This window comes from Diaphorina citri, unplaced genomic scaffold, assembly GCF_000475195.1.
Source record: "Diaphorina citri unplaced genomic scaffold, Diaci psyllid genome assembly version 1.1 scaffold36427, whole genome shotgun sequence".
Taxonomy (NCBI): domain Eukaryota; kingdom Metazoa; phylum Arthropoda; class Insecta; order Hemiptera; family Psyllidae; genus Diaphorina; species Diaphorina citri.
The window spans coordinates 1-598 of NW_007413759.1; the positions used below are offsets into that span (position 1 = coordinate 1).

General features: G+C 37.5%; 1 long non-coding RNA gene across 1 annotated transcript; it reads left to right on the plus strand.

Annotated features, from left to right (window-relative positions):
- On the plus strand, window positions 1-570 carry LOC113473497. The gene is made up of 2 exons (XR_003395454.1): window positions 1-103; window positions 520-570. It is a non-coding gene; the product is annotated as an uncharacterized LOC113473497 (long non-coding RNA).
- Window positions 571-598: the final 28 nt, after the last annotated feature.

The window sequence follows — 598 nt, forward strand, 5'->3', positions numbered from 1 at the left end:
AATTAATTGCAGTAATTTATTGTGTTTTCCTTTCCAATGGCAGAAGTATACAGTTTCGGCATCAATCCTGTCACAACTCATGCTTGGAATAATACCCGGCAACGTAAGTATTTGAAAAAAAATCGATAGTTCTGGGACCCAACCCTGGATCTGGAATCTGACTGTACAGTGTACTTATCGGTGGCTCTTATTACCCTGAGTTGAGAGTTTTGTGCTCTTTGAAACCCCTGGAGCCTAGTTTCAGAGCTTATTCACTCAAGTGATTGATTGCAGTTAAGTTATTAACCAAATAATTAGGTCAAGTAAGCACCCACCATAAACCATGATGGACTTTGAAGAAGAGTAGATCTTTCACTAATGTGAGTCATGATTTCCTAGAACACTGTGGAGATCATAGTTACCTACCTATAATTATTTTTTAATGTTTTAATTAATCAACTCATCCTCCATCACACTGGATTTGAGCATTTGAGGCATTCCCTTGAAATAACAACACTATTTTTTCTTCTTTTTGAATAGAGCTTGCATTCACTCCAAACAATCAGGAAGTCCATCTCTACCAATATGAGAAAGCTGCCAATGATTGGTCACAGCTTGA